The sequence below is a fragment of the Myxocyprinus asiaticus genome, chromosome 26, assembly GCF_019703515.2.
Source record: "Myxocyprinus asiaticus isolate MX2 ecotype Aquarium Trade chromosome 26, UBuf_Myxa_2, whole genome shotgun sequence".
Taxonomy (NCBI): Eukaryota; Metazoa; Chordata; class Actinopteri; order Cypriniformes; family Catostomidae; genus Myxocyprinus; species Myxocyprinus asiaticus.
In genome coordinates, this window is record NC_059369.1 from 3,569,504 (window position 1) to 3,592,417 (window position 22,914).

General features: G+C 38.5%; 1 protein-coding gene across 2 annotated transcripts in view; it reads right to left on the reverse strand.

Moving 5' to 3' along the window:
* Nucleotides 1–22,914, reverse strand: part of LOC127417330 (genetic suppressor element 1-like) — a 380,629-nt gene that overhangs the window by 310,683 nt on the left and 47,032 nt on the right. The window lies entirely within an intron of this gene.

Genomic DNA, 22,914 nt, shown 5'->3' on the forward strand with positions numbered 1-22,914 from the left:
GTCACTGTCATAGCGCCACCACCTGGCAGCAGGAAGTGTGGCTCTTACAACAGACTTTAAAATAGTCCTCTTATATTTACCCACATTGCTTCAAAATTGTTTAGAATAATGTCAAATTAATGTGTCCACCTTGCATTGTTTTCCGAAAGCCACCAGGCGGAAATGGACCCATGGTGCTTGGGCCTGTCATCGCTGCTTTGCAGCTATATTTTTGGGCTTGTTTTTCCAGACCAGGTTGCTTGTTTCTCTTGTGAGATCTGGCAGCACTGTAATTGGTATTGCAGCCACCTCAGAGCACAGAGTACTGTCATTTTAAAAAGATCGTTATAAACCGTTCTTTTATTTTGTTACAACCAGTTACCATTTGGAAAGGAGACTGCAGAACTTCTGAACAGGAAAGAAAAAATAAATTTTTTTGCTCAGAACAAACCAAAATGAAAAACATTTTGTTTTCCCTGGGTGAGACATGGGTGAGCAGGACGAATAGTCCCAGAGCAGGCATGTGATTGGCTAAGCACAAAAAAGCAGTAAAATGTACAGAGCAAAGTGGGAGACAGCAACCCTAGACTTAATGCATACTTTCTAGAAAATATTAAAACTTCTTGGCTATGCCCACTGACTTTGCTCATCTGCATTTAAGGCATTGCACTCTTAAATTAGGGCCCATAGTCTCACATAACTGTTGATCAGTGTAAAGTCTGGTCCACTTTGCAACTTATTCTGGGCAAGAATTAATCACCAAGCCAGGAAAGACTATCTAACCAACATGTAAAATGACCAACCACAGTTGTTTTTGTGACATTTAGGGGCAAGTAAATCTAAAATCAAGGTCCCACAATAATAGACAGATGTGGGGAAAAATAATGCACATCCTAGCACTGGAGTATCCACAAATGGCTATACAGAAAACCCTGTGTAAGAAAACTTTGGGGGAAATGCAGAATGAATTGTGACTTGTAAATGCGGCAGTTATTTGCATGTGCTGTCTGTGCTAACCCTAACCCAGGCAAAGGCGCAAACACACCCACAAAATCTGTGCTAAACACAATTTACATTGCAAAATTGCGATCTTGTGGGGCGGTTCTGAATGCTATAGCTGAGTATAAAGCATAACAGCTCTATATAGCATGCTCTGATGGGACCATACAACATTACAGCACTACTGATATCCAGACATCTAAAACATCTCTTTAACATGCCAAAAGTGCAATTGACTACGCCGCACATCTGGATATATGCAGGTTATAACCCTATTTTCCATAATTTGATCATTATTTAATGAATTACTGCTGGCATGATCGATAGAAAATGTACACAACATCTCTCAAATAAAATTCAGTTTTCCGGCTGCTTTCATCTGACAGTAATAGCCATAAGTAAATTGTGCCATGCAATTTTTGTGAATGAAGCGCAATCTATATTGAGTCTAATTTACATAGAAATGATGTGTGTTTGCATGGAAAAGACTGACTTAAATTAATGACTTTATTTTAACACTGAAAACACAGTGGTTTTTGTAGTGATCGCGCTTACTTGAACTAAATTGTGGGTGGTTAGAAAATAAGACAGCTTTTTGCAATGAAATACCTCAGTGAAATTGGTGTAACTGTTTCATTTATTCACCCCTTTATGTTCGAAAAGCAAATGTCAGTCCATACAAGAGTACTGATTATTTCATAAACTATGTTTCCATCCAAGGGTTTTTTTGCGACAAAAGGTGTAGCGCATCAAAATGTTTAACGATATACAGTAGCTGATAGAAACGCAAATTATCACTAAACTTTCACAAGTGTTGACATAATATTTTTCCATTTAACTCTAGCACATAAACTCTGTGTCGATACTTCAAATGTTGCGAAAAACTGGTTTGGAAACACTTTTTGTCAAGAAAATTGGCATTAATGCAAAAATGTAGTGTCACATGACAGAATTTACCCCAATCAGCCTGTGGTAATCATGACGACAAGGTATACGTCCTTGAAAGCCAATTTAGTGTACGTGAATCATTACTCGCACTGTTATGGATTGATCTTAAAGGCATACCTGCACAGATCCAATGCTGCAAACACATCTGTGTCATGACACTTCCAGGAGTGCCAACACAAATGTATCTTGTATCATGCACCTGTCATCGACAAGTGCATGGAGAACAAATGAATGGCCACTCTTTGCGATTAATTTAATACCGGTAGCCATCTGTTTATTTATTAAAGATGCTTTTCTTCACCATTCAAAATAATAGACAGCAGTCATGGAATTAGCCCACAATACAAAAAAAAAAAAACATATCATTTCTGTGCACAAAGATATTTTAAACAAAAAATAAATACACAATACTAGGAGAAAATCATCAGTGTGCTTTTTTGGAACACTAACATATAGACCAATTCTATAAAATTGTAATAGCTTGTAAATTGTAAATAGCTTCCTTTTGAAAAAATGCTGGCAAAATTCCCTGTATTAAATTAAATAAATTACCAAACGAAAAAAGCATGAAATAAAAAATAAAAAAAATTACCAAACAAAAAAATTATATTGTTAGGCCTATATATTTGTCTTTTCTTTACACAAACTTAAATTAGCCTTACCCTGTTCTGTAGACGAAAAAAGTCGGCTGAATGATTCAGAATGTTCTACACTTTTTTCAAGACTATAAACTATCAGAATTATTTGTCCAATGCTGTGTAACTTTCAGAAAACCAGCTTTTGAACATTTTAAAACTTTTAAATATTTTAACTCTAACCCTCTTTACCTCGGATCGCATTTGCTGAGCTTCTTCAGAAAATGTAAATTGCATTATGATGCTAAAATTATAATTTTAGATGACAATCAAGTTCAGTTGGTCGTTAAAAGTTGCTGGACAAATATACGGGACATAATACAGTTGTGATTGCAATGCTTTAGATTAGATGATTGTTCAAAATAGCCTATTGAATATCAGGAATGTATCAGATGTAAACCCTGATATTACACCGCATCAGTTTTTCTTTTAATAGCTGTGCACACAGCATATACACATCGATAGATGGTCCTTATACTAAGACCGAAAGTTTCCCCACTACTTGGTGCAGGTTGCCAGCTTGAACAGGGCCATGACGATTCGCTTTTGGGTCAGAACCGGTGGCAACCTGCGATAGACGCAACATCAGGACCAATATTACAGTCCTATCAGAAGGGCAACTGCTCCCTTTTGATTGCAATTTTCATCTTCTGATTGCATTTATTTGTGAAATTAAAATGACAGTAAGCTGGCTAATTTCAATTAATTGTCTCGATACTCTCCCCATTTTAACAAAACTTCAGAGAAAAAACAATTAGGGACATCTGGGAGGCGAAAGGTACACAATTAGCGATATACACACATTTCTGTATGGAAACGGCTTAAGGGCAGATTTTTTTTATGTGACAAAGTGTTTTTTTTAAGCATCACGTCATGCAACATTTTTATCGATAAAAGGCCATTTGAATGTAAACAGGCAGAAGACAGCAAATTTCACCAAAAAGTTTTTACGCATTTTCACTTTGTCGATAAAAAAACTGTGTGAAAAGTGGATGGAAACTAGGTTACTGACATGACTCTAAAAGCAAAACATATTATACAGTTCCAATTATGGTGCGAATTACGGGTGGTCTCGGCATTCTCTGGAAAGAACCGGAGACCCCCCCGGAAAGCTATTTTGCGAATAACTTGATTGGAGACTTAGCCGATGCAAATCTGAGCAGATCCACTCCTATTCGCTGTAACTCTGTCTCAGCACGTGCTTCAAGCACCGTAACTTCCTGCGACTCTAGCGCCACCAAATTGAATTACAAAAATAAACTTTGTTTTCAAAACAGCTTTCTGCATATGCCTCCGTCTTCCGTTGGTCAAACAACTAAGGCCATTGGGTCTACTGTCAAAACAAACAAAGAAATTTTAAAAGTGCCACAGAAAGACAGTGCTGACAGTTTTCGAGAAAATGAACCTATGAATTGCTTACTAATAGCTGTCTCTGCATTAGGCTTGGATAGGAGAAAGTTAATACAGAAAAAGTTACGTACATCAGCTTTAACTGCAAAAAATAAAGTGCAGCATTAAAAAGAGGTTGCTTGGCAATTAGATTTTTGCTGGTTTCACATGCGCTCGATGTACGCCTACACCTTCTTCACCCGCAGAATTTCGCTGTGCAAAGGTAAATGTGACGTGGAAGTATATTAATGACAAATGTCTTTGATAAATAAATGCATTATATTGAAGGGGTCATGACATGAGAAATAAAACTTTCCTTGATGTTTTGACATATAAGAGGTCATTGTACTATAAAAGCACACTGTACGTTTCAGAACTGAAAACTTCCTCCTTGATAGAAAGAGCATTTATATAAACCAAGCTCTAAAAATGGCTCATTAGGAATTTGTGGATCTTGTGATGTCACAAGGACAAAATAAATCTGCATATGACTGCCTCTTCAGCAAGACATCAACGCATATTTTTCATCCCTTGGCCCTGCCCACTGATCCAGAAACACATCTCATTCTGCTGCTGCCAATGACTGGGAGAAACACATGCTGTTCTGGGTATAAACAAACACGGAAGATGTGAGATGTGAAGACCAGCGTCTCTGTTTTGGCCTGTTGTAGCCGGTTAAAGCACCCAACATCACTGCGGATTGTATTACGTTAGCGTATTCAGAACATTTCAGCATGGATTGCTTGAGAACCAGTCACAATATGATTCAAGCGTTGCAAAGGAACTGAAAGATGAGGCAGTTAAAACACTACTGGACCTCAAAATATGTCTTGACTGTTTGATAGTACATGATGCTGTGTGAGCATTTTAATATATTCAGATGAAATGTGTTAGATGTGCGTTATATGGTAATCCTGAAATTTAGTTTTATAAATGTTGTGGTCTTGTGGAGTTTTTCATTTTATTCAGACTGAGATTCAAATATGGCTGTATTGGAAGGACTGCACGATGTTAGCCTATCATAACAGTGGGCGTTTACATTGAAATTTTAAAGGGCCAGAGAGCTTGAAACCGATCGTTTTAGACACAGGGCCAGAGACAAGGTGGAAAATTATTATATATGACAAAATTATGACTGTTTGACTGTACTAACATTATATGTGGACCTCAGGGAAGATAATAAAATTATACAAAAATAAAAATAAAAATATTGAGCATGAAAAATAGAGTATGTCATGACCCCTTTAACAGCGCTTGCAGAAGTTGTAGATTTAAACTGTGACTATTTCAATTAAAAACACTTTTTTAAAATTTCACAATATAAAATTATAATAAATATTCACCTTCCAAAATTCAGTAAATGATTATTCTTTTTTTTAATCTTTATTATTCAAAAGGTAATATTTGGCCCATTATATTTCGCTTTGCAAATTCACCTCAAAAATTTCAGTTGTTAGAATTTGGTTTTAAATTCAACCTTGTACATCCTGGCATTGCAGGAAAAGCAGTAGAGCACTGAAACACAATCTTCATTTGCTGCTACTAAGCTTCACCACTAGGTGGTGATATCAGGTGTTGATGAAGACCAAGAGCAACAGTCACAGGACATGGACAATTTCCAGTTTTGATATATCAGTTAAACTTATTTTTACTATGAAGTCAATTTAAACAGTTTCTTCAGTTTGACACGACACTTTACTATCTGTGTCATCTTCTGTTTTAATGTACAACAGTATATGAGAGAGGCAATTGTCAGGGCAAAGTGTTCTTGGTTTATAGATTATGAGCTATTCAGGCTAATGGTTAATGCACACAACTCAAGTCTGTTTGGATTGTTTTAGCATGTTAAATCAACCTTTCTTCTGTATGTTAAGTAACCAAACCCTAATCCTTAAGTATTTTTAATCATATATATTTATTTACATTGCATTAAAATCAGATAAGTACCAACAAATTCAAACTCAGACAGCCATTTATCTTGTTCTATACATCTGGTTGCCAGTGAATGCTTCCTCAATCATTACAATTAACACAGGAGGATATAACTCAGTTTTTCAGATAATGAAACCAGGTATTTTTGAGTAATTAAACTTTTGGCTGGAAAAATTGCTCTAATTAATCAAAGCAAGAAACAGTTGACTCAATCTCTCGATAAAGCTAGAAACAGTTGCTTTAAAGCAGTAACACTGGAGAAACAGTTTCAAATTACTTAAATTTCAAGTTCAACCAGGTCCTATAAGCCCGTTTGCTGTGGTGTTTGTTTATTGGGGGTCTGCAAATGGTCATAACTCTGGTACAGTGTGGTCTGCTGATTGGTCAGTTTAAATGTATCAGGTCTGGTTCTGGTCACATGGTCAATGAAAGAAGAAAAGAGGATTATAATATGTGCTCTTCCTCTTTTTCTCTGGCTTGCTCTTATCTCTAGGCTCTGCTCTTGCGCAGCTTAGTTACAGGCCACCAGGCCAGACTACAGCTCTCAATGGCATCTCTATCTACCCTTTCTCTCTCTTTCAATAGTTTAGTCTTCTTTTTCACCTACATATTTCATACATCCAATTTGTAACTATTTAATCTAAATTGTAACATCTAATATAATCCATGTCTAGTTTAATGTCACTGTGTAAACTATATACATTCAAGTGCTACATACTGTATATCAATAATGTCATAATAAGGTTTTAAACAATGATCTCCCACATTAATATCCATTCTACCTGCACTAATTTCTGTTATTGGTATAAGTAGCAGAAGGTAGTATAAGACAAGAAATGAACAGTTTTATACCAGCTTGCTGTTAACATTTCTTCAGTCACTTCATTCCTACAGCTGATCTATTTAAGTTAAAACACACCTTACAGTTTAATTCGATGTATAAAAACTGACAACCGTCCGTTTACAACAATGCAGGTGGAACTTCGATAACCTCTACATATAAGAGCCGAATGTGATGACACACAGATTGTGATAAAGGTTTATTTGAGGACCTTTCCTTGCTGCTCTTGGTCTTCATCAACACCTAATTGCACCACCTAGTGGTTAAGTCTAGTTGCAGAAAATGAAGAAATTGTGCATCGGCAATCTACTGCTTTTCCTGCAATGCCAGGATGTCCAAGGTTGAATTTCCAACCAAATTTTATTCACGGTGATTTTTTACAAAGTGAAATATAATGGACCAATTATTACTTGTTGAATGATAAAGATGACATTTTAAATAACTACATTTTTTGGACCGGAATTTTGGAAAGTGAATATTACTGAATTTTTAATCATGTGCGATATGATTTTAATTAGAATATTCACAGCTTAAATATACAACCATAAGAAATTACCGTTAATGCAATGCATTTATTTTTCAGTTAGTGCAATTGAGTGTTTCAAACACATTTGTCATTAATATACTTTCATGATGACCACACTAAATAAAAAAACTTTCAAATATTTGATGACATGTTCAGTACCTGACAAACGCTTGTTTCTTCCTCAGAACTGCTCACATAGTACATATAAATGCACTTTAAAAATTAGATCAGTCGGACTAAAACAAAATGTATCTTTTTAAAATGTAATGTAAATGCTTGTCCGACTGACTTTTTGTGAAGTCGGACTAACAGATCTAAATACGAATGTAGCTCGGTTTCATCCAGCATGTACATGTTAAATGGAACAAAACTGGCCTCGGCGTTGTGTGCTTGCTCCGGAAGACCGAGGAAACATGTGACATGCATTTGACATGTTCAGCTAATGTCTTTCCTTCAAATGTTTGTTTACACATTGTATTGTGAATACCATGACAAAGACTGTGTTATACTACGCAAAAAAAAAAAAAAAAAACACCTACTGTAGCTGGATTAGAATTGCACATGTAAACATACTGATTGTAGCAATCTGGAGACTGTTTCCCAGTTGACAGAGACTCCCAGAAGTGCAATCAGACTGAATCTTGCCATTTTGAGAAAGCTCTTATCCTTTTTGTTTGCGTTATGCATCATACAGTCAATGAACGGACTGTGGACGTGCCATCTGACACTGAAACTAACAAGGGAAGACATTTCTGACTGTCTCTGAAAGCTCAAAGTGAGTTAAATTGCTGTTCCCCTCTCAGTCTTTACCGCACTGAGGAGTATTTAATTGAAAGCTGAGCACAGCCCCATGTGTTTCAGGGTGACTCCAGATAATAACACTCTCAGTTCTCAATGACTGTGGGTTGATTACACAATTCCCCATTAAGTTATCGTACAGAGCGGGTGTGTCATGGCTCCAGGGATTATAAGAGTCACAACGACTAGTATCGCACACAGGCGCTGTGATTGTCATCATTGTCATGCTTCCTGTCAGTGGTGAATGGGAGTTTTTAGAAAGTGAAACATATGTACTAGGGGTGTAAATCGCCAGCTTCATCCCGATACGATCTTGTATCGATTCTCTTAGCCAGCGATCCGATGTTTGCCGATACCTCAAAGTCTGCCACGATACGATTTTGATTCGATTCAGGGGCCTGCGATCAATATTGCAATATTATGTGCTTATTTTACACAATCAACTACATTGTCAAAAATGCAACCAAAATATAATTTGATTATTTTATTGAGCTCTCTGAAAAGTGCAAATCCATTTTTCACATTGGGACATACACAACAAAATAAGGTATTTCAGTTAATACAGAAAAAATAATAATATAAATCACATACAAGTGAGTGATCATCAATCGTTTGATGACAGCTCAGTGCCTTGTGGAATGAGGTAAACACTACAATGACAATTTGTCATCTCTACAACTGTCAAGCAAGTCTTTCAATCCAAAATACTTACATACATACAGGGAGATGAATATTGTAAAGTTGTTGCATCGCATTGACGGAAATGCATACGTACGTGGCTATAATTAGAGCGTTAAAATAAAGGTGCATCGTAAAAAATATACATCGATCTTTACGCGTTGTATCGATAACATCGCATCGTTGGTTAATTGATCGATGCATTGATCAAGATCGATGGATCGTTACACCCCTAATCTGTACAGTTGTTTCCGAGAGCATTAAACAAAATGCTGGCCGTTCAACGAGTGCACGATTGGAAATGTCACATATGGAAACACTGGATATAACGGCAGCTTTACAAACACACACAAACACACATCCTCAACAGCAGGCAAACCTGTCCTGTCTGTGTGCATCTGGTTGTTAGAGGATTATAATATGGTTTTATGTCCTCTAATCTGTTTTATTTTCAGGCCCTGCTGCATTTCTGCTCCAGCTTATGAGTATGAAAGAGAAGAGGGATACATAGGGAAGGATTTTTACAGAAGCTTTGTATTGTTTCATAAAGACAGCAATGAAAGTGGACCGATATATGTTTATCTTGCCTGTGATGTCAAGTCAAACTCATCATAAAGCATCATTATGCTTGTGTTACATGGTTGACAATCACAGCGGACTACAGAAAAGTTCAGCAGGTCGGTTACTGTGTTCAGAGATAACAGATATCAGATCAGCAGGTTAAACCCACACAGGTCAAAGGTCACCATAGTCAGCTGACCCTCCAGGTATCTGATAAACACCCAGGCAGGCGTCTTGAGTGCAGTAATGCACAGACCTTTTAAAATAAACATAAATTCATAATTGACTTTCTCAGTACACATACCTGCTCTTATTGTGGACAATTCATTATTGCATCTAATTTCAAAGGGGGAAAAAAAGGTTTGTCTTTGGAATGTTTATAATTAACTCCGAAATATCTATCCTTTTCACCCTCTTACTTTTCAACCCCATACAATATGTCACACTACTCTAGCAAAATAGGTTGCGAGTGCCATTTCATGTTTACTTTGAATTTATTTTTCAAAGTGTTACAATGAGAGTATTCCTGTAAATCAGAAAGAACAGATCACAAGCAAAACCTTTGATAAACCCACCATTAGAGAAGACATACAGCGAATATGATTGGTAATTGGTGTTTGTAAAGTATCAGGTTGATTATAATGCAAGTATATATTTCTCTAAAATTAAGCCGATAAAATAAATACAGCTATAAGAATAATGTCACACAAAACTATATGAGAGATGACAATATATTCAATAGAGCACTGCTGCCCTCTACTGCAAACAATATTACTCACTCTTCTATTCAAGCAACACCAACACAATAATTTAGTACTCTGATGGTAGAACCAAGGTGAAGCTTTAAAGTGTCTTGCAGTACCATGTAAATAGCATGGCACATATGGTAATCATGCAGTTCCATGGATATCACTGTACCTTCACAACAGTACTTTTATATAAAGGAAATGGATAAGTGCTGAAATACTGTTTAAAATGATCAAACCTCATGCTCCGACAGCAGGAAAGACGCCCACCCACAGCCAATGAGAATGAACTTAAAATACATGAAAACATAATATTGAAATTTTTGTATAATTCAAGTTGATCCTCTCGAGGCACCTTTTCAAAAACTGTAAGAAATTAAATGACTTCATTGTTTCTCCTTAAATTATGAAAAATATTAAATTATAATTATAAAAAAAATTTGTTGTATTTGCTGTTCTGAAAGATTAGTAAATTAATAAAGGTCAAATATATTATTATACCATTAATCCAACTAATCATAGTCACTTCAGTCTCTTTATCACACCTTTCTCACCTTTCTCTAACAAAATGACAGGGTGTGTTTACGTGCTACATCAAAAACATATTTTGCCTGATTCAGCAGAACTTTCTATTACTTTTCATTAAAATTCCATGGCAAATGTGCTGTCACTCCCTCGGCAGCTGTTTTTTGAAACCCCATTGCAGCAGCAGTTTTTTTTTTTTTTTTTATTCATGCCAAGGTAATATAACAAAGAATAATGTTGTAAATTTACATAAAATAATAACAAAATTGAAAACATAAAAAAGTTTGCTAGATTTATGCTGCTAAATAAAATGGAAATTTGTCATTACAGTCTGTAAAAAGAGTCCATTGTTTGTAGGATTTTGCATATTAAATGGCAGAGTTATAAAAGTAGCTCCTGTAATTAAACTGTAAGACTCTCTCTTCTTTATGTGTGCTCTCATTTTTCTGCGTGGCTTAAGTGATAAAGATAATGAGAGAGGCATCGTTTTCCTCTGTCGTAAAGGCATCCAGTACGGCTGCCCCGCCTGCACTGCCTGTAGCTATGCCACTGGGTTTGGACAGACTGATCTCACAGTGAAATCGGAAATTCTTCAGCTAATATAGGTTTGTGCTTACCGAAATGTTCGATAAGTGTTGTTGGGCATATGGGTACATGTGAGCTCCATTTTCCTGGTGTAATGTCCACAGATGGGCACCAAAAGTAAGTTGTGAAGCGGGTTGTTTTCAGCTGTACAGGCTGTAATACAGTGAAGAGGAATGCATATTTTATAAACTGAACCCCTCCAACCAAAACCCCAAACCTAAACCTAACCATCAGTGGAGTAAAAATGTAATGTTAGAGGGAAAAATGCAACCTCTAAATCGCGATCAACGCTGATTATGCGAATGCAATTACTTCCTGGGATCTGAACCCGGGTCTCCCACACTGCTGATGCAACGAGCTTCCACATCGCACCACAGAGGAAGGTAAACACACTTGGGTCGATGCAAAAATGTCAGATAGGAACAATGAGTCAAACACCTGTCAATGAGTCAACATCATCTGGCCGATCATAGGGTACCACATCTCTTAGTAACAACATACTGACTTCCCGTGTGATCATGTTGGTTTGGAATGACATGACGGTGAGTAAATAATGACATAATTTGGATTTTTGGTATTTTCAACTATTCCTTTCATATCTTTCAGCTGATCAGAGGACAGATCTTCACCCAGCTGTTAAAGCAGTGAGCTCTCACAATCTAATTTATTCATCTGTCCTGAAACCACTGTCTATCTCTATGTCCTCTGGTCTGTCTGTCGGCAGTCGTGTTGAACATTTTAAGAATGTTGAGGTACCATGTGTGACGGTCAGCATTTCAAAAAGCCATTAGTGCTCGGAGTGTAAGCATGCTGCAGAAGGGCTGAAATTGCATCAGACTCCTGGTGAGCTCTTAAAATCGTTGCTGCCGCCACACTGCCGATGCTCAGCTGGAAGGCAGGGGGGTTATGGGTAATGAGAGTGTGTGTGGTGTGGAGAGCTTGAGTCACAGAGTGCTAATCAGAGCCATGTGTGACTGCCTGAGGGGCTGCACTTACAACAGCTGCTTCCGCACTCGCACACATGCGCACACACACACACACAATATTTCCTCATCCTATCTCACTCCCTTTCATTAGGAGCATTTCTGGATGGAGTGTAATGATAAGAAGGCCGATTTAGCATCATACCATGATCACAGATTTTGTGCTGGAAGTGGGGTGTACATCATGATCATAGTCTGACGGAAGCCTTTCTTACTGAACTGCTCAAATATCAATCTCTTGTTCAGTGTGTTAATGATCTAGGCTAAGACAAACTGTCAGCACTTTATCTTCACTTTTGGGAGTCTAGGTCACGCGTGTGTCTTCATTCTTCTTAGTAGTGAGTGTATTTCCATCATTATTACAGTACCTGCTCTCTGGAATACTTGATTGTGATTGGTTAATCACTGCATTCTGGGGTCAAATATTTTTGTAGAATGAGTGCTAAACTGTACATTTGACCGTTGTCATAGGCAACAGGTTTCCTACATAGCTTATCAACTTTTACTTAAATCAATATTTCATGTCCATTTATTTCATTACTTGGTAATAAGCCATGCACACTTGCCATTTTGCGGGGTCCTGATCACCCGATGATGACCGACTGACTGCACATTATCCCTTGCTTATTTAACCCTAATGAGTCTATACAAACACAGCTCAACTTTATTTATTTACATCTTAGAGAGACAGAGAGTCTCGAGTCTGTGTGTCTTTTGGAGGTGGTCGAAAATGCATGTGACCCCATTGACACCTGGTATTAAGATTTCACGTTTCGGGCGTTCCGATCACAAGTGGGCGCTAAATAGAGATGTACACAGGGTCCAAAACGTTTTGTGATCGGACCACAAAAACTACATATGGAGGAAGTCAAAAAAATCACATTTGAGGTGTAAATGCTAATCTTACCTGAAGTATCATGGACAGCAGTGAAGCACCACCCCTTCCCTGTCAATCAACCAATGCACTAAAACAAGAGTTTTAAATATAGCCGGTTACATGCGTCTTTAAAGTAATAACCGTCCGATCTGAAAATATGAAAAACCACACATAAATTTACATGCAGAACTTCACGGACCCTCTTCAGTGTGCCATATCAACATGCAGTGACAGATAAGAACATGAAGCTCAGTTAATACAGGTACTATACTAAAACACTGTAGCTGTGAATTCTGCTCTAAACATTATATATGTGCTTCAAATCAAGTATAACTAGGACAAACGTTCACCATTTTTTTCTGCACATTCTTTTTCTTCTTTTATCATGTTTTACTTGTTTCACTATATACTTTTATCATCATGCAGTAATGCACTGACAGTGTGTGATATCGTTATACAACCCCGATTCCAAATAATTTGGGACAGTATGAAAAATGATAATAAAAACAAAAAGTAGTGATTTGTAAATTATATTCACCCTTTGCTAAATTGAAAACACTACAACTAAATAGTATATGATGTTTTACCTTGTGAATTTCTTTGTGTTTTTTACGTACAGTAAGATGATTGCAACATGCTCCAAAAAAGTTGAGACAGGGGCAATTTAAGACTAATAACAATTTGATGAGTTAAAATAACAAGGCAATGTAAAACATGAGATGTTAAAAAGGTGAGGCAATCGTGTCATAATATATAAGGAACCTCCAAAAACAGCCTAGTCCTTCAAGAGCAAGGATTGTTCGAGACTTGTCAGATGCTTCGGCAAATAATCCAGCACTTTGAGAACAATGTTCCCCAAAGACAAATTGAAAGGATTTTGGCCATTTTACCCTCTGCAGTGCACAATTTAGTTAAAAGATTCAAGGAATCTGGTCAAATCTCAGTGCGTAAAGGGCAAGAAGAAAACCACTTCTGAATGCGCGTAACCTCTGATCCCTCAGACATCACTGTCTTAAAAAACATCATTCATCTGTAATGGATATCATGAACATGGGCTTGGGATTACTTTAGAAAACCTTTGTTAGTCAACACCATTCGCTGCTGCATCCACAGATGCAAGTTAAGACTTTACTATGCAAAGCAGAAGCCCTACATCAACACTGTCCAGAAGCGCTTGCAGACTTCTCTGGGCTCGGTCCCACCTTAGATGGAAAGTAGAACAGTGGAACCGCGTTTCTTTGGTCCGATGAGTCCACATTTCAAATAGTTTTTGAAAAACAGCCATTGTGTTCTCTGTGCCAAAGAGCAAGAGGACCATCCAAGCTGTTATCAGAGTCAGGTCCAAAAGCCAGTGTCTGTATGGGCCAGGGATGTGTCAGTGCCCATGGCATGGGTAACTCACTCATCTGTGAGAGTACCATTAATGCAGACAGATATGTAAACATTTTGGAGCAGTTTATACTGCCATCCAGCCCCGCCTTTTCCAGGGACGTCCCGGAATTTTCAGCAGGACAACTTCAAACCACATACTGGCCGAATAAGCAGAGAGTGTGGGTGCTAGATTGGCCTAACGATGGCAGTCCTGACCATCTCCAATTGAGAATGTGTGGTGCATTAGGAAGCACACAATATGGCAACAAAGACCCCGTACAATTGTGCAGCTGAAGACCTGCATAATGGATGAATGGGGGAAAATTCCACTTTTTAAACTTAACAAACTTGTGTCTTCAATGCCTAAATGCTTAAGTGTTATTAGAAGAAATGGTGATGTTTCACAATAGTAATCACTCAACTGTCCCAACTTTTTTGGAGTGTTTTGCAATCATCTGATTTGAAATTACTGTACATAAAAATAAAAAAAACAATAAAATTCACAAGGTAAAACATCATATAATGTTTAGTTGAAGTGCTTTCAATATAGCAAAGGGTGAATATAATTTATAAATCACTCCTTTTTGTTTTATTAGCATTTTTCATACTGTCCCAACTTTTTCAGAATTGGGGCTGTAAATAAGAGACCCTCCCCTTGAACACCCACCAAAAAGCAAGTTCTCAATAGAGATGCTTGTTACGACCAGGTGTAACAGTGATGTGTCTGGGCTGACCACTTGTGATTGGAATGCCCAAAATGCATCTTAAAAGCAGGTCTAAACCAGGCCTTTTTAAGCACTAGCTACAGATCCTCCTGAAATCCATCTTTTTAAATACAATTGTTGTTACAGTAAATCCCAAGAAAACAAATCATATCAGTTTGTATTTGATTAATTAATGACATGGCAAAAATCACTTATTTTAAAATTCTTATAAACTCTCAGCCAGTTTCATTATTGTATTCTAGCAAAATTTCATCTTTGAAAGGCTTTTCAAATAGCAAAGTTTTGATGCTACTTTGATAGTCACTGGCAGATGGTGGCAACACATTATCTCAAATAACTCAATAACTGAAAATGTGATTGACTTCAAGTAAAAATAACAATTACAAACATGTGCATTGTCAGTAAATATATATATATATATATGAAATGGACGAACTACATCTCCTCACCTTACAAACAAGGACTTTTCAACTTCTGCTGCCTTGTGCTTCACAGAAACCTGGCTGAGTGAAGCCATTCCAGATGGCGCGTTACATCTGCCGGGCTTTCAGATGTTCAGAGTAGATAGCATCGTGGATTTAATGGGGAAAATGAGAGGTGGTGGACCATGCTTTTACATCAATGAAAGTTGGTGTACAGATGTAACAACGTTACAGAATATGTGCTGTCCTAATTTGGAAGCACTCTTTATTAACTGTAAGCCTTTCTACTCGCCACGGGAGTTTTCCTCATTTATTCTGGTGAGTGTTAATATCCAGCCACACGTGTGCGTGAACGCAGCGCTGCAACAGCTGGCTGATCAAATCACAGACACGGAACAACAATACCTAGACTCAGTTATTATTATTCTTGGAGATTTTAACAAAGCAAACCTCACACGTGAACTGCCCAAATACAAACAGCACATTACATGCCCAACCAGAGACAGAAATATACTGGATCATTGCTACACAACAATAAAGGATGCATATCGCTCTGTCCCTAAAGCAGCTTTGGGACTCTCTGATCATTGTCTGGTTCATCTTCTTCCAACCTACAGGCAGAAACTAAAATCTGCTAAACCTGTAGTAAAGACTGTAAAGAGCTGGACCAATGAAGCAGAGCTGGAACTACAAGCCTGCTTTGACTGCACTGATTGGAGTGTTTTTGAGGCTGCAGACACCAATCTGGATGAGCTCACAGATACTGTAACATCATATATCAGTTTCTCTGAGGATATGTGCATTCCTACTAGGACTTATTTAACATACAACAACAACAAACCGTGGTTTACAGGCCAGGAACACACTGAATAAGGAAATCAGAGTGACTAAAAGAAACTATTCTGATAAGCTGAAAAACAAGTTTTCAGTTAACGACCCTGCATTAGTGTGGAGTGGCCTGAAACAACTTACTAACTACAGGACTCCTGCCCCCAACACTGTAGGGAACCAACAACTGGCTGATGACTTGAATGTGTTCTACTGTAGATTTGAAAGGCCCAATCTCACACCCCACACCCACTCTGACCTTCACTTCACTTCACTTCACACAAACACCAACACCTCCTGCAACCCCCCTCCTCCCCCCTCCTGCTACTCAACCTGCACTTAAGAACTGTGAAGAAGAGGTGTGCCGTGTCTTCCGAAAACAAAAGACAAGGAAAGCACAGGGACCAGATAGTGTTTCACCCACTTGTCTAAAATCCTGTGCTAACCAGCTGGCCCCCATCTTCACACTGATCTTCAACAGATCACCGGAGCAGTGTGAAGTCTCATGCTGCTTCAAACGCTCAATCATCATTCCTTTCCCAAAGTAACCCAAAATCACAGGACTTAATGACTACAGACCCTTCGCCCTGATGTCTGTGGTCATGAAATCATGAAATGAAAGGACATCACTGGACCCTTTTTAGATCCCCTTCAATTTGCTTATCGAGCAAACAGGTCTGTGGATGATGCAGTCAACTTGTAAGTTTAACTTCCAACCAGGGACATATGCAAGGATCCTTATTGTGGACTTCAGTTCGGTTTTCAACACCATCATCCCAGCTATTCTCCAGACTAAACTAAACCAACTCTCTGTTCCCACGTCTATCTGTCAGTGGATTACCAGCTTTCTGAAGGACAGGCAGCAGCTAGTGAGACAGGGGAAATTCACTACCAGCACATGTACAATCAGCACAGGTGCCCCCCAGGGATGTGTGCTCTCCCCACCACTCTTCTCTCCTGTATACAAATGACTGCACCACCAAGGACCCCTCTGTCAAGCTCCTGAAGTTTGCAGAAGACACTACTGTCATTGGCCTCATCCAGGATGACGAGGAGTCTGCATACAGAAGGGAAGCTGAACAGCTGGCCATCTGGTGCAGTCAAAACAACCTGGAGCTGAACACGCTCAAAACGGTGGAGATGATTGTGGACTTTAGGAGGAATATCCCAACATTGACACCCCTCACCATTCTAAACAGCACTGTGGCAGCAGTGGAGTCATTCAGGTTCCTTGGCACTACCATCTCACAGGACCTGAAGTGGGAGACCCACATTGACTCCATTTTGAAAAAGGCCCAGCAGAGGTTGTACTTCCTTCGTCAGTTGAGGAAGTTCAACCTGCCACAGGCGCTGCTGATACAGTTCTACTCAGCAGTCACTGAGCCTGTCCTCTGCACTTCAGTAACTCTCTGGTTTGGTGCAGCTACGAAATCAGATATCAAAAGACTACAAAGGACAGTTCGGACTGCTGAGAGGATTATTGGTTGCCCCCTGCCCTCCCTTCAAGAACTGTACGCTTCCAGAGTGAGGAAAAAAGCTTGAAAAATCACTCTGGACCCCACTTGAACTTTTGCCTTCTGGCCGATGCTACAGAGCTCTGAGCACCAGAACCATCAGGCACAGGAACAGTTTTTTCCCTCAGGCTATCCATCACATGATCAGTTAAAACTGCCCCATTGAGCAATAATTATGTGCAATACACAGTTTAGTTTTTTTATATTTATCCAGCACATCCTACCTCTTCTGCCATTACATTCCCTTGCACTGTATATAACAGATTAAAATGTTCACTATGTATATGCAGTACTGTGCAAAAGTCTTAAGCACATAAGATGCTTCACAAAAACATTTGTCTTAAGATGGTTATTTATATTTTCAGCTTTAGTGTGTCAATAGGAAATATACATTTTAGCCTCCCAAATATTTATTTTGCAAATAGAATAGAATAGAATAGAAGAACAGGGAGCCCTGCAACAGATGGCATGGTCCCCACAGTGCCCCCCACTGAATATTGAGTCAGTCTGGGATTACAAGAAGAGACAGAAGCAATTGAGACAGCCGAAATAGATAGAAGAACTGTGGCAAATTCTCCAAGAAGCTTGGAACATCCTATCTGCCAACAACCAAGAAAAACTGTATCCAGGTGTACCTAGGAGAATTGGTGCTGTTTTAAAGGCAAAGGTGGTCACGCCAAATATTGATTTAGCTTTTTATGTTTACTGGACTTTGTATGATGTTAATTGATAAATGAAAACTATTTATGCCATTATTTTTGAATACATCCTCACTATGCAAAATTTTTCCCCAAGTGCCTAAAACTTCTGCACAGTACTGTATATATATATATATATATATATATATATATATATATATATGTGTGTGTGTGTGTGTGTGTGTGTGTATTTGTCTTGTGTATTCTATATATACTTTATTTTCTACAAAATTTTTATTTTTATTCTATTTTTTTAAATTATTATTATTATTTTTCGTCTTGTTGCTGTATTGTATTGTTGTGCACTGGAAGCTCCTGACACCAAGACAAATTCCTTGTATGTGTAAGCATACTTGGCAATAAAGCTGTTTCTGATTCTGATTATATATATATATATATAAATATATATATATACAGTTGAAGACAGTTTATATATACCTTAGCCAAATACATGACATTTAATCATAGAAAACATTCCCTGTCTTAGGTCAGTTAGAATCACTACTTTATTTTAAGAATGTGAAATGTCGGGGCCTGGGTAGCTCAGCGAGTACTGATGCTGACTACCACACCTGGAGTCACGAGTTCGAATCCAGGGTGTGCTGAGTGACTCCAGCCAGGCCTCCTAAGCAACCAAATTGGCCCGGTTGCTAAGGAGGGTAGAGTCACATGGGGTAACCTCCTCGTGGTCGCGATTAGTGGTTCTCGCACTCAATGGGGCACGTGGTAAGTTGTGCGTGGATCGCGGAGAGTAGCATGAGCCTCCACATGCTGGGAGTCTCCGCGGTGTCATGCACAACGAGCCACGTGATAAGATGCGTGGATTGACTGTCTCAGAAGCAGAGGCAACTGAGACTTGTCCTCCACCACCCAGATTGAGGTGAGTAACCGCGCCACCACGAGGACCTACTAAGTAGTGGGAATTGGGCATTCCAATTTGGGGAGAAAAAAAAATATTAAAAAAAAAATTGTGAAATGTCAGAATAATAGTAGAGAGAACGATTTATTTCAGCTTTTATTTCTTTTATCACATTCCCAGTGGGTAAGAAGTTTACATACAGTTGTGCTCAAAAGTTTGCATACCCTTGGAGAATTGGTAATATATGTACCATTTTTAAAGAAAACATGAGTGAGCAGGCAAAACACATTTCTTTTATTTCTTATGGGATTCATATTCAACTGTAGGTTATAACAGAACGGCACAATCATAAAACAAAACATGGCAACAAAGAAAAAAATGAAATTACCCCTGTTCAAAAGTCTGCATACACTTAGTTCTTAATACTGTGTATTGCCCCCTTTAGCATCAATGACAGCGTGCAGTCTTTTGTAATAGTTGTCTATGAGGCCACAAATTCTTGCAGGTGGTATAGCTGCCCATTCGTCTTGGCAAAATGCCTCCAGGTCATGCAAAGTCTTTGGTCATCTTGAATGAACCGCACGTTTGAGATCTCCCCAGAGTGGCTCCATGATATTAAGGATAGTCAGGTTTGTAGGCCTCCTTGCTCGCACACGCTTTTTCAGTTCTGTCCACAAATTTTCTATCGGATTGAGGTCAGGGCTTTGCGATGGCCACTTCAATACCTTGACTTTGTTGTCCTTAAGCCATTTTGCCACAACTCTGGAGGTATGCTTGGGGTCATGGTCCATTTGGAAGACCCATTTGCGACCAAGCTTTAACTTCCTGGCTGATGTCTTGAGATGTTGCTTCAATATATACAAATAATTTTTCTTCCTCATGATGCCATCTATTTTGTGAAGTGCACCAGTCCCTCCTGCAGCAAAGCCCCCCACAACAAGATGCTGCCACCCCCATGCTTCATGGTTGGGATGGTGTTCTTCGGCTTGCAAGCCTCACATTTTTTCCTCCAAACGTAACGATGGTCATTATGGCTATTCTGTTTCATCAGACCAGAGGACATTACTCCAAAAAGTAAGATCTTTGTCCCCATGTGCACTTGCAAACTGTAGTCTGGCTTTTTTATGGTGGTTTTGGAGCAATGGCTTCTTCCTTGCTGAGCAACATTTCAGGTTATGACGATATAGGATTCGTTTTACTGTGGATATAGATACTTGTCTTCCTGTTTCCTCCAGCATCTTCACAAGGTCCTTTACTGTTGTTCTGGGATTGATTTGTACTTTTCGCACCAAACTACGTTCATCTCTAGGAGACAGAATGCGTCTCCTTCCTGCGTGGTATGATGGTTGCGTGGTCCCATGGTGTTTATACTTGTGTACTATTGTTTGTACAGATGAATGTGGTAACTTCAGGTGTTTGGAAATTGCTCTCAAGGATAAACCAGACTTGTGGAGGTCCACATTTTTTCTGAGGTCTTTGCTGATTTCTTTTGATTTTGCTATGATGTCAAGCAAAGAAGCACTGAGTTTGAAGGTAGGCCTTAAAATACATCCACAGGTACACCTCCAATTGACTCCAATTAGCCAATTAGCCTTTCAGAAGCTAATTGGCTAATTGCCTAAAGACTTGACATATTTTTCTGGAATTTTCCAAGCTACTTATAGGCACAGTTAACTTAGTGTATGTAAACTTCTGATCCATTGGAATTGTGATATAGTCAATTAAAAGTGAAACAATCTGTCTGTAAACAATTGTTGGAAAAATTACTTGTGTCATGCACAAGAAGACTTGCCAAAACTATAGTTTGCTAATATGAAATCTGTGGAGTGGTTAAAAAATTAGTTTTAATGACTTCAACCTAAGTGTATGTAAACTTCTGACTTCAACCGTGTATATATATATACACACACACACACACACACACGCACACACACACACACACACACACACACACACCTTTGTTAACAAATGTTTTCCCAACTTCCTGTGGCTAAAATTGGCATATATAACTGTTCAGGAGGAACACGCTGGACTCAACTGCACATCCTCGCACAGAAACTGATTGTGTGGAGAAGTGCACGCTTACTCATTACACGCGACGCATGTCCCGGGCATAATAAACATGGAGTGGATTTACTGTTGAAGACTTCACACAGTGAACCAGGCCTACGAGAGATATGGGCAAGCTGCCGTATTGCTTCGCATCGCCTGTAAATGCGCAACTACTGTCTGAACCACTGTCAAAAGCGAAATCGCCCGAGTGAGACCCAACGTGTGAGCCATAGAGACTGAGAAGGACCTGGATGTTCAGCAAGCTGCAAACAGGTATACTTGTAGATACTAAACGGCAGCCAGAGAAAATAATAGTTTTGAGATTTTAACCTTTTTATGAGTAGGGTATAAAGTCCCCTGCAGTGCCTCCTGGAGTGAGTTATTTTTGCACGTGACATTGCACAGCCGGTAGAGGGAGGCAGAGTGTAGACGAGTATTTTTTTTTATTTTATTTTAATTTTTGATTTCTTGTCATTAAAAATAAAAAAAATATACAGTATATAATATAGTAAACATGTGAAAAAACAATGGGTTGTGTCTGCTGTACTGTATTTGTTTTATTTATTTTTTATATATATATATATATATATATATATATATATATATATATATATAGCTCTAAAACAAATTAACAAATAATATCAGCAGTCTGGTTTGCCTATGCACTTTGACATCTCAGACATTGTGTGTGCATGTGTGTGTCAAGTGCTAATGTAAACAGACGTGGCTGCGTGCATTGGATAATCACGCTCAACATGTGTTCACCGTGAGTACACAAGTTTTAAACTGCTATTGTGATGCTTTTGTGATAGTTTGGCTGTCTGTTTCAGAATACAAACATATTATATGCCTGAAAAGAATGTTTGAGTTGCTGTTTGTGTGAATGAAACCACATCTGCACCTAATCAGCCGACGTGGCTGCATGCATGGGAAGATCGCGTTTAGATGTGAAGGTTGTGCATATACACACTGCGAACTGTTATTGTTGTGCTTTGGTGACAGTTTGGCTGTCTGTTTCAGAAAACAAATGTATTATATGCCTGAAAAGTAGCTGTTTGTTTGACGAATGACAATCACTACTAATGTAAACAAACATGGCTGCACGCACCGGAGGAAGATCGCGTTTGATGTACTGACTGTGCATATAAGAGCTGTTAAATTTTTATCATGGTACTTTGGTGACGAGTTGGATATATATCAAATAAATGTATTCTGTGGTTTAAAAGACTGTATGAATAACTGTTTGAGCAAATATAAATTACACCAGCGCAGCCTGTGTCGGCGCGAAAGCCGATTTGAATCTGGCAGCTTGTAACGTAACTAGCTGTTGCAGAAACACATATGTGTGACGCTACTACGCAGGGCCCAGTTATTAATGTATTAAGTGGGGCTAAACATTAGCAAACTAAACTTCAGCATTCAATATGTTTTATATCTGTATGT